At 32.3% G+C, this 11,936-nt stretch overlaps 1 long non-coding RNA gene across 1 annotated transcript; it reads left to right on the top strand.

Moving 5' to 3' along the window:
• Nucleotides 1–5,794: 5,794 nt before the first annotated feature.
• Nucleotides 5,795–7,129, top strand: LOC127733619 (uncharacterized). The gene is made up of 2 exons (XR_007997148.1): nucleotides 5,795–6,062; nucleotides 6,914–7,129. It is a non-coding gene; the product is annotated as an uncharacterized LOC127733619 (long non-coding RNA).
• The last annotated feature ends 4,807 nt before the right edge of the window (nucleotides 7,130–11,936 follow it).

Below are 11,936 nucleotides of genomic sequence, written 5' to 3'. Positions count from 1 at the left end.
GGAAAAAATGAAGTCATCCCATTGTAGTTTTACAATAGTTACTGAAGACCCCTTATCATTATGTTAATTAGTTTTCAAGTTGTGACCATTTGGAATTGTTTTTTTTTAACATTTTTCCCATAGACTTCTACAGTTAACCTCTATGTTCTATTTTTACCAATGGGGACCATGTTGGTTGAAGGGCAGGGTCATCGGATATATTTTTCAATCAAGATACCCCTTATAATAATTGTGGCTAAGTTCAATTCATCTTGGTCAAGTAGATTAAGAAAAGAAGATTTTTGTAAAAATTTACGAAAAATAGTGAAAAATTGATTTTAAAGGGCAATAAGGACAATTTAAGTCATGTTGACTTGATGAACATTTAAACCCCGTTAAATTTGCTCTAAATGCTTTAGTTTCAGAGATATAAGCCAAAAACTGCATTTTACCCCTATGTTCTATTTTTAGCCATGGCGGCCATCTTGGTTAGTTGGCAGGGTCATCGGATATATTTTTTTAAACTAGATACCATAAGGATGATTTAGACCAAGTTTGGTTTAACTTGGCCCAGTAATTTCAGATGAGAAGATTTTTGTAAAAGATTACAAAATTTACAAAATATTCTGAAACGTTGACTTTAAAGGGCAATAAATCCTGAAGGGGTCATTTGACAATTTTTGTTATGTTGACTTATTTGTAGATCTTACTTTCTTGGACATTTTTACTGTCACAGTTTATCTCTATCTATTATAATATTCAAGATAATAAGCAAAAACTGCAAAATTTCCTTAAAATTACCAAATTAAGGGCAGCAACACAACAACGGGTTGTCTGATTCTTCTGAAAATTTCAGGGCAGATGGATTTTGACCCGATGAACATTTTTATTCTGTTAGTTTCAGAGATATAAGCCAAAAACTGCATTTTACTTCCATGTTCTATTTTTAGCCATGGCGGCCATCTTGGTTGGTGGGCAGTGTCATCGGATACAACTTTTAAACTAGATACCCTAAGGATGAATAAGGCCAAGTTTGGTTTAATTTGGCCCAGTAATTTCAGATGAGAAGATTTTTGTAAAAGTAAACGACGACGACGACGACGACGACGGACGACGGACGCCAAGTGATGAGAAAAGCTCACTTGACCCTTTGGGTCAGGTGAGCTAAAAAGAGAAAACACAAAGTGTGTATTATGCAACTGAGATGTCATTGGTGATGAATACCAGGGCCATTACATTTTTGATTGTTCAGCTTTTGATAACTGTAAAACAATGTATTACATTTCATTAAAGGAATAGACCTAACACTTTGAGGTTTCATGATTGAATGAATTCCAAAACATGTTCAGAACTGAATGAGCTGTAAACCAATCAAGAAGATCAATAACAAATTGAACTTTTCTGTGTGAACAATCATAAATGTCTTTATCTACTTTCGTTCATTATTCATGTAATTGTATTGAAATATGTATAATTATCTCTATACCTAATTTGGTTTGTGAGAATAAAGATATAATCTAATTGTTTAATTCACCATTTTCTACATAAGAAAATGCCTGTACCAAGTCAGGAATATGACAGTTGTTTTCCATTTGTTTGCTGTGTTTGAGCTTTTGATTTTGCAAATTGTTAAGGGACTTTCCGATTACTGTTTAGTCATTTTTGCTACTGTACTTCGTCTATATGCCTTTTTGTGTTTCTTTGTTACATATCACGTGGCTCTGTACGTAAACATCCCGTCATTGTGTTATTGTGCTATGGTATATATTTGTATACTTGTCCTTCATTTTTGCTAATGCGCTTTGTCTAAATACCTTTTTGTGTTTCTTTGATACATATTTATTTGTTTTATAGTACAATGTTGACTGCTGTACCCCTATTTTTAACATTTTTACCTATTATATCTGTTTGTTTTGTTCACACATCGTTGTCAATATAATGGAATTTTATGCGAATGTCATACAAGTGAGAAGTTTAGCTAGCTATACAACCAGGTTTAATCCACTATTTTCTACATAAGAAAATGCCTGTACCAAGTCAGGAATATGACAGTTGTTTTCCATTCGTTTGCTGTGTTTGAGCTTTTGATTTTGCAAATTGTTAAGGGACTTTCCGATTTGAATTTTCCTTGGAGTTCCTTATGTTTGTTGTTTTACTATATATATATCCTCCTGTATACTCATGCCATCCTTGATGCTCGACGGTAAGCAAGTAAGCATCAATCAATCAATATGAGACATGTATACTTAAATCACCATATATCTGATTATTTTTTCTGGATTCCTTTATTATTTGATACCAAATATTGCGATTATCTGAGCAAATGTTATTACATGCTCAAGTAATATCAACGCTGTGATAATTAGATATAGATATAGATAGTTGGATACTTAAATTAATCAGTCTGATGACATCAGTTTTGATATCGTTAATCAATAAAGATTAAAGAGGGTTAAATACTTATAAGTCGTCAAACCCACAATACGTTAATACATCCATTATGATTTAACTGGCTTCATACATGTATGTATGCAATTATCAGCCCGTTAATATCAAATATGATTATATATCATTGCATTGTATTATCCCAGCATATTAGTGCTTGCAAAAACGTCACCAAAAATATCAAACTCATTATTTTGTACGCGTGTCTCGTCTGCAGAAGACTCATCAGCGACGTTCGAATAAAAAAAAAGTTAAAAGGTCAAATCAAGTACGAAGCTGAAGTGCATTGAGGATCCGAAAAAACGAAATCTCAAGTCAAATATAGCTGCGGTAATCTATTCCTGTGTAAACAAATCCTTCGTATTTTGAACAATTCAAAGTCATCTAAACAGCTAGTTCATAAATATGACCATGTCAATGATATTTCATGTCAACACATAAGTGCGAAAACAGTTTAACGGTACACAAACCCTTTCTTGTTTTTGATTTGTTTGATTACAAAATGTACCCCAATTTTGAGGTCTTTGACATTGCTTCCACAAACGGTTTGTATACATTATCTACAAAAATATAATTTAATACATAGTACAACTTGTTTTCCATTATAATTTTAATACATTTTGTTTATTTTTTCAAAACTTACACTAGGCTTTTTTTGATAGAAAAATAAAAAAATATAAAAATCGATAAATCAGAAAAAAATTAAAAGCAGACAACACCGTATAAAGGCAATAGTAGTAAAACGCTGTTCAATAGTCATAAATCGATTTAAGAGCCACCCCTCCCCCATTTAACTGAAACAAATCCGGGTCAAAACCAAAACTGAGGGAAACACATCAACTATAAGAGGAAACAAAACGGAAAGACAGAAACACTGAACTTCTACAAAAACAATCGCCAACATACATAGAAACGGTTCGTACGCGTGTCTCGTGTATAGAAGACTCATCAGTGACGTTCGAATGAAAAAAAAGTTAAAAGATCAAATCAAGTACGAAGCTGAAGTGCATTGAGGATCCGAAATTACGAAATGTTTAGTCAAATATAGTTTCGGTAATCTATCATATCAAAGTGAAAAAACGAATATCAATGACCAACGTCAGTTTCGATACATAATTTGATAGCAAAAAATCATATCTTCTGTGGAATCTTTAACATAGAACACCAATATTAATTTCGACATTACGTTGGCAATAATCAAGATGTAATTTTAGAATAATATTTTCCGGTTTTCAACAAACTCAGAGAATGAAAGTCTCATTTCATGTCAATATCCCCTGTATCGAAAATCATCCATATTTTCTCCCTCTCCTGTTTGACCGTTTGTTGACGTTTTCCAATACTTCACTCCTTGTGTGAACGTAGATTTGTCGTTATGAATACTGCTGATGTCTTTGCATATTTTAATCCCTTAGTTTGTGTTTTTACCTTGTCTTCTTAATCGATTTATGAGATTTGAACATCGGCAAACTACTAAATCAAAACGGTGTACGTTTTGAACAAACCTGGTCGGTTTTATGCGTAGTTTTTTTTTATTGTTTTTATTTGTTCATTTGTAATTTTTCTATTTACTGCGCTTTAAAAATTTGTTTTTTTTATTCAGATTAACTGGAAATCTCTACTTCTCCACCCTTTACGATAGTATAATTCATTCTTCACTTGAAGATGATTAAAAAAACTGATTGAACTTTGTTTTATGAGAAGGGATACCCAAAATAGAAACAGATATCTTGTGTTAGGAAGGGATAGATAATATGTTGTAAAAAAAAAAACATCACTCAAACAAATCATTCTGTAAAAACTGATATCATGAATTTTTACTGACAACATATTTGTTAAGTTTGGGGGACATGTTTTTCGACAAAAGATCGCTTCATGCCGATATAAACAAGATACAAACTTCTTACAGGAGTTTCGCAGGAATTATTTACAGAAGTTAGCATTGTCCTATAACTTCACGTTCCGATATATAGGTGATGTCCTCTCACAAAATGATTAAAGTTTGGTGACTATACTGAACACATCAAATGCAATGAACTTGAAATAGAGGATAACAAAAATACAGCTAAGTGTGCCAGTTTTCTTGATATATATCTAGAAAACGTTTACGACAAAAGGGATTTCAGCTTCCTAATAACGATTTTTCCATGTTTATGCATCACCATTTAAGCAGCGCCTGCATATGGAGCATATATCTCCTAGTTGGTACGATTTTCCAGAGCTTACATGTCCTATCATGATTTCTTTAAAAAGGGTGTTGCTGCTGAAAACTTTTGAACCAAGGGTTGCAAGAGGTAAAGATTGACGTCACCCGTTCGAAAGATATACAGACGTCATCACGAGTTTGTTAACCGTAATGAAATGTCTGTCGCACAGATGACCACAGTCAAGTGTCGTTAACAAAATCTCGTTATCTTTCCCTTGATTATGACATCACCAAATGAGAATTATCACCGGGTCTGTACTTGCATGAGCACCACGAAGAGTTCCGCATGTGATGCGGGAACTGCAAACCCCACCAGAGCCCCTAAATACATCCCCGTTTTTTGGTGGGTTTCGTGTTGCTCAATTTTTTTTAGATTTCTATGTAGTGTTTTGTGGACCTGTTTGTCTTCTCCGTCTTCTTAGTATTTTTGTGCCTTGACGTTGTCTGTTCTTCGACCTATGAGTTTTACTAAAACATTTTCTATCTTACGCCACTTTTGTTTGTTTTAAAAGTAGAAATTCCAAGAATTCCAATTGGGAAAAAATATTAAAATTTTAACTGAACAGTTTAAGGCCCACAATACACTCATGTGTAACGGGATTTCGTGAACTAACTTATTGGGTCTTTTTTATACAATCGAATTTTTGGATTTACTATTTAAATAATCTGAGAATATATGATAGACGTCGCTTTTTAATCATCTTTCCATCTGAAAACTGATAATTTGTTATTAAGCTTTGTAATATTAAATTACAAGTAGACATTTTAAAGCAGATTATATGGGGTTGTTTTCCTATAGAGGTAAGTATGCATCAATCAAATCAGGTTAGTAAAAAATGTATCATGAATCACATCTGAGGACAGGTGAGAGATCATATTCAAGGCAATGAACGTTCGAAAAATGTTCCATTATTATCGTACTTGAAGTTAGCCTTCATCATAAAATTCCAAATTCAATGTCAGTAAAAAATCATCAAAGATAGTTATATTTGTCGTCCATTTATCATGTTCGTGATACTTTTGGAAAAAACCAAAATCTCTTCCAAACCATGAAATGGAAAACCATTTCGTAAATTCAAAATTTAAATTCATAATTTCAGGATTTATATAACATATTTTGTATGAAAATATTTTATCCTACACTGATGGTTATGTACCAGTATACACTGAAAATTTAAATTAGTCACTATGACTATTCAGTTAGTCAAATATTAGCCGAAAGGTAGTCAACAGCATATATGACTACCCATCAAGTCATTGTGACTACCTGCACGGTCAATTTGACTTTGTTAGTGGTCACAGCACCACGTGGTGTAGAGTATCAGTTTTCACGCGCACTCTTTCGCGTTCCCTTTGTTCCCTAGATCGTGTAGATGTAAACAAACCAGGAGGCATGAAACTGTTATTTTGTCAATTAAACCAATTGTTTAAAGTAAGTATTATGTATATTTGTTTTAATTATAACTTACAAAAATTAAATTTAAGAAAAAGTGTAATGAATGTAAAATCGGCACATGTTGACGTAATGACAATAAAAAAGGGGGAGATATGTATACGGGATATCAATTCTGATACACATACAACGTATTGTCGATTGAAAAGAGTATTTAGCGATATCTTTTTTTCACCTGACCAAAAACTGTTGAAAATAAATTTAACACTGTAATCGATATTCACAACAAAAATAAAAAAAAAACTCAGATTGGCTGTCAAATTCCTGCTGCTTACATTACAATGCTGTAATATAGGATGGGTGGCTGTCAAGATCCTGGTGCTTACATTACAATGTTGTGTTATAAGATGGGTGGCTGTCAAGATCCTGGTGCTTACATTACAATGTTGTGGTATAAGATGGGTGGCTGTCAAGATCCTGGTGCTTACATTACAATGTTGTGGTATAAGATGGGTGGCTGTCAAGATCCTGGTGCTTACATTACAATGTTGTGGTATAAGATGGGTGGCTGTCAAGATCCCGGTGCTTACATTACAATGTTGTGGTATAAGATGGGTGGCTGTCAAGATCCTGGTGCTTACATTACAATGTTGTGGTATAATATGGGTGGCTGTCAAGATCATTGTGCTTACATTTCAATGTTGTGATATAGGATGGGTGGCTGTCAAGATCCCGGTGCTTACATTACAAGATAATAGTATAAGATGAGTGAATAAATCACTAGATCAAAGATTTTAAAATTTGTTTTATTCTTTTAACTTTTAACATGACTGATATACTTGTTTATTGTTATATTTTAGCTTTTAAAATGAAATAATTATATTTTTCAGCAAATGAAGACATTGCTATATTTGTATGAACACAGCTGAGAGATTTTTGACCAGAGAGAATATTACACTGACACATGCAGAGTTGATACCGACAAAATATCTAAAATTAACACTTCAAATTCTGACATACTGAAAATGTATAAATTATATATTGAAGTTGGGATATCATAATGTATGTAACAATGAGTTTATAATAAATATATTTTCTTTATTTGATTTTTAGACTTTAATATATGTCACTGAGTAATGGTAACACATGGAAACTTAAGATATAGGAAGGTTTTGAACATTGAGCACTTTGTGGTCCTATACTGATGTCATTGTTAGTTTTGCTGCTGTGGTATTTTTAATGATATTATATTTCAAATAACAGAAGAAATGAAACATAAAAGTACAAAACGGATGGAAACACACACAAAGTAAAATGGTAGAACAAAAAACACAACACAAATTAAAATAACAGTCTAACAGTCGTGACTGTTCACAGTAATCATGTTGACTAACCAACATGGTCACTTTCGACCATTTCAATAAGTCATATGGACTGCATTCAATTGTCAAACTGACAAATGTGCATAGTCAATTGAACAATCCAATTCGTCATAACGAGTATAACATATAGTCATTTTGACTTCCTAACATAGTCATAAATACCAGCCTACTCAGTCAAATGTGACTAACCATCTAGTCAAACGACTAAGAGCATAGTCAAAATGATTAAAATGCATTGTCATCTAGAGGACAGTCAAAATGACCAATTAAATTGGTCAAATTGACTAATTTAGGTTTTCAGTGTAGGATAAAACCGCCTGAAGCCAATGTTTATATAGAATACATTGGATACAACAGTGAAAGTTAAGATTGTATATATACTTCAATAATTGAGGAGCCAAAGGAACAAAACGACCTACAAATTAATCAAATCAATCATTGAGTTAGTTTCCTTAAATTTATCAACGGAGAATTTTATGAAGTTATGTTCAAAGGAGTAGGTCCGGTAACAACGATAAAACGGCCCAATTTTTTATGTATATGGGAACTTTAAAATTAAACAAATTTATTGGTTTCATTACCCTAATGAATAGTTTATTAAAGTATATGTACAAGGAATAGTCGTAAAACGCTGTTGTTGGTCTGTAATTTATCATTCACGTTACATGATTTTGTACAAAATGGTGAAAACGGCAATTTTGTGTTGGTGAACAAGAAAATTAAGTTTGGCCGCATGCGTGTTCATTCATAATATTTCATGTATAAATGAATTTCTAACAAATCTGTATCCATGCAAAATATTTTAAATGAACACGATTGCGGCCACACTTAAATTTAAACTTTTCTATCGTATTTGGTTGAAATTTTCCGTTATTGTCCGTGTTTGTGTTACGCAGTATTTTGTTTATTTACATTTCCGGTTTCAGCAGAAGACAAGTGATTACACATACACAACCAAATTTGATAAGCGATTTAATATTTATTTCCACTCCAAATCCTTTAAACGAACTTATTTTCAAGATATATGCATTGCAAAGTGAGTCCGAATTGTAGGAAATCGTTAGTGATAGAAATATGACAGGGTAAACACTGCGAACATTTGACCGAGACACGTGTTTACATTTTTAATTAGGCCACCCATCGGTTCAGTGTACAATGTAGTACAAGTCACATGCATTAGAACTTGAATAATAGAATTTGAAAGAGTAATTTTCAACATGAGCGACAAAACTTTCAATGAAAAAGTACTAGATAGAAGGAAGAACATGTATTGACTATTGACCTGTTTTAGTTTTAGCTATAAGCATTGAAGGAATCCGGTGTCACACACTTGATGCATTACAATTTACACACTGTTTTGTCTCGGTTTTCTTGTGGTAGCATGTTCACCTCGAGTGCAGTAAGTCATGGGTTTAAACCCCTGCTGATAAAAAGGAGTATAATAAAGGAGCAAAGATTGGTTGGATAGGAGTCTGGGTAAGGTGACATGTCTTCTAGTTAATGTTTGCCTTGTGAACTTGTGTTGTAAAAATCCAAACTCCGTGTTTATGTCTAGTACAATGCATCGCCAAGTTATTTCTCATAGCATTATGCCAAGTTATTTCTAATACCAAAAAATTACCATTACACCAAGTTATTTTTTATAGCATTACACCAAGTTATTTTTTATAGCATTACACCAAGTTATTTCTTATAGCATTACACCAAGTTATTTCTTATAGTATTACACCAAGTTATTTCTTATAGCATTACACTAGGTTTATTCTTATATAAAAAAAAAACTTTAAAATTAAGCCATTTCCATTACTTAATCACACACTGAAGCATAGGAGTGAAAAGATCACAATAAATGCATTTAAATTTTAATGTGGTGATCCTGCCAATAGGCATGATAGGGTGGATGGAGAAAAAAGAAGATAATCAAGCATCTTAACTGATTATAATGTTTCTCTTTCAACAAATTGTCCATGTCAGTTATTAAGGTATATTGCAAGTTCAAAATACATAATGAGATAATAAAATTTGAGAGTTCTGTGGTGAGGTATATGTGGCAAAGGAGGCGTTAACTAACAACTTAAAAGCTTATTATTTCAGACCTTGATGCTTCATACTTGTAGATTCCTTATGTTATGAAGTTTCCATCTGTCATACATGTATGTTCATCATGTTCATTGTCCTTGATCTCATTTTTCATGGTTTATTCACTTCTTGGAAAAAAAAGTTAACATTTTTTCTGTAATCTTAATTTATCTCTTATTATGAGTAACAGGATGACTAATCTGATCTTGGCCTCACTTTATGGTACATTGGTCAATGTTAAGTTTTCTGGTAAAGTTTTTTTTTAGATACAATATGCAATAGGTCAACTATATTGAATGCATGGAATGATTGTAACTAAGGTGTACATTTCTGTCTGGCAGGTTTCTTCTGACCTTGACCTCTTTTCATGGTTCATTGAGCAGTATAAAAGTTTCATGGATCTGGTCTGTTTCTTGTATACTTTAAGCACTACTTAAATTTTTGTTGGTGTATGGAATGATTGTAGGTGTACATATACTTCTGGCTTGGTTAATATTACCATGATACATTTTCTTTGATTATGTTAAGTTTATGTGAAACTTTATTTACTTCATTTCACTACTATACAGCCATTTTGTTCTTATTATCTTGAAACTGTTCATAATCCCATCTCTAAGCAAAATAGATTCTTTATAAAGTCATCGCTTTTTCAGTTTACAACAAGTTTTTGTGCCCTTTCCATTCTATCGTAAATTGTTAGATATATAAAAAGCTGTTGAGATCTTATAACTGTATATATATGTACATGTATGTATAATCTGAGTAAGCCATGATTCAACTTTTTCAAGTGACACATATATTTTGTTCTCAAGATCTTCATGATTTTCAATTATAAGGTTGTGAAATATCGGTTCTTTAGAGAACAATTCATGATTAGCAAAATGATAAGGCAATCACATTTGGACTGAATTTATTTCGGCATCAGCCAATTTCATTTCTATATGTAAGATGTGTTTTTAAAATGTAACCAATAATATTACAATGATATTTGGTATATGAAGATGAAAAAATTTGGTATGATTGCCAATGAGACAACTCTCCACTGAAATTAAATGACATATTTTAAAACTATAGTCACTGTACGACCTTCAACAATGAGCAAAACACATACTGCATAGTTATGCTGTTATTATAATATTCATTTCAACAGTAATTATTTGGCCCTGAACTCCAGTAGATGGCTTTTGAAAGGTTTGGATTGGTATATGTTTTTCAGTTTGATAGGAACATTTGAATTAAAATTACATACAAGCAACATATATGATTATCAGAACAATTTATTAAAAAAAAATTATTTATGCATTATTAATTCATGATTCCTGCATAATTTTTATGTTGTTTTTTTTCAGTTCTTTTGTCTTAAAGATGTTTTTTGATTGATTGGGACGTATACTTTCCAGTTCTACAATCTCAACATTTCTGCATATCAATTTTACAGGTAATAAATCTGTTATACCTTTAATACTTCTGTTGACTTGTGTTATTTTTTTATAATTATAAAAATCAACATGCATTTTCATTTCACCATCAGATAAATGATATATGTTATTTGCACAATTTTTGGCTTGTAAAGCACAATATAAACTGATACTAAAGGCAAACTCACACACACATACACTATTTGTAGATTCAGTCATTGTAGGAAAATATTTAAATTATATTTGTACAAGCTTATAAACGGAGGGAAATTACGGGGCTCTTCAAATATAGTTTTTATCATGTAATTCGATATTTAGATATAAGAAGATGTGGTATGAGTGCCAATGAGACAACTCTCCATCCAAGTTACGATTTGTTAAAGTAAACCATTAGACAAAAAATAATGAGTGTGTTTCCTATTACATCTTTAAAAAAAAATAAGGTAGGTAGGAAGGGATTTTTATATGACCGCAAAAAATTTTGCGGTCATATATTGGTATCACGTCGTCGTCAGCATCGTCCGAAGACATTTGGTTTCCGGACAATAACTTTAGTATAAGTAAATAGAAATCTATGAAACTTAAACACAAGGTTTATAACCACAAAAGGAAGGTTGGGATTGAATTTGGGGGTAATAGTCCTAACAGTTTAGGAATTAAGGGTCAAAAAGGGGCCCAAATAAGCATTTTTCAAGTTTCCAGACAATAACTTGTGGAACGGTGTATGGATCTCTCTGAAATTATACCACAAGTTTCCATACCACAAAGGGATAGTTAGGATTGGTTTTGGGGGGTAATAGTTTAGGAATTAGGAGCAAAAAAGGGGGAAAACAAGGGTTAATGGACAATTACTTTTAAGTACAATGTTTTGTGTTTGGATTACCTCCCTTACACTGTTTTTAAATTAAGTATATAGAAATGTTGTATTGTCTTGAGGTGATTAGCTGTCAATTTATTTTTATACGACTGCAAAAAATTTTTGAGATCGTATATTGGTATGACGTTGGCGTCGTCTTCGTCCGAAGACACATTGG

This window comes from Mytilus californianus, unplaced genomic scaffold (assembly GCF_021869535.1).
Source record: "Mytilus californianus isolate M0D057914Y unplaced genomic scaffold, xbMytCali1.0.p SCAF_3, whole genome shotgun sequence".
In the NCBI taxonomy this organism is placed as follows: domain Eukaryota; kingdom Metazoa; phylum Mollusca; class Bivalvia; order Mytilida; family Mytilidae; genus Mytilus; species Mytilus californianus.
Note: the sequence above shows the minus strand (reverse complement) of the source record. Positions and strands in the feature narration are given on the sequence as shown.